The following is a 1,115-nucleotide window of genomic DNA, read 5'->3' on the forward strand; positions in this document are numbered from 1 at the left end:
AGTGGGGTTTTACATTTTTCAGTTTTTGACTGTATGGGGAGCAGGACATACCCAATGGTCTTGTGATGAAAGTGTTAGCAACCAATGTGGTATAATATACCACATTGGTTGCTGAACTGAGTTCAGGAACCGAGATGGTACTGACGTTATACTATAGGTGCTCAGGAACTGAGATTTTATTTGAGTTGAACATGTAAAGGCAAGCGTATATTGAGTTGGTTTGATGACGATATACAAAAATGAACACCTTTTCGTTTACAGTTGAAATATAATTTTCCAACTACAGTACTACTAAGTGTAGTGGAAAATAATTACTTTCTTCACAGAAAGACTTTGTGTCACACAAATAAATTCACCTTATAGTGGAAAACCGCATTAATACTCACTGATTTCTAAATCTGAAAAGTTGATATACTCCATTGACTTTAAGTCGCCTCTTTGCCTTTGAGAGAAGCTGTAAATAAAAAGAACAATAATAATAATTATTATAATAATTACTGTAGGCTTTATATAAGGCATTGTGCCTTCCAAGAGCAAAGTTTTACACCTAGTTAAAATTATTAAAATGCTCAATAAAAATCATCTTGGATAAAAAAAATTACAGGGTCAAGTTGTTTTTGAAATCTTCACACTACACCAATAGTAATGACGTCATCTTCTTGTTTGGGGTTAGAACAAATGACTTCACTTTACAACGAATGATTAACGGTCTGCATCTACCTTGGTTTGTTTGAGTTTACATTGGATCGGTTTACTTCACTGTGGTTTATATGAGTTCCAGTGGATCATTTCATTCTATGTACGACTGCTAAAGTTTTGATTGAATGGCCGGCCTTTTATCAGATTGGTTAAAAACGTATGTTCGAATCATGCGTATGTTTTCAGTTTAGACTGAGTGGTTTAGCCTTTACTCAAATGATTTGGTTTCTGTTTGGATAATTTTGTGTTCCATTGCACATGATTTGTGTTTGAATTAAATGATACGCTTGGGGTATGGGATGAATGATTTGGCTTTATAGTGGATGAATTCGTTTTTGAACGAATGGTTTGGTTTTTGATTTATGATTTGGTTTTGTATGAATTTGCTTCCTTACATTCGACTTTGAATTGAAAGG

Source organism: Anneissia japonica, unplaced genomic scaffold, assembly GCF_011630105.1.
Source record: "Anneissia japonica isolate Jap-2015-1 unplaced genomic scaffold, ASM1163010v1 scaffold10273_len112159_cov157, whole genome shotgun sequence".
Classification (NCBI taxonomy): Eukaryota; Metazoa; Echinodermata; class Crinoidea; order Comatulida; family Comatulidae; genus Anneissia; species Anneissia japonica.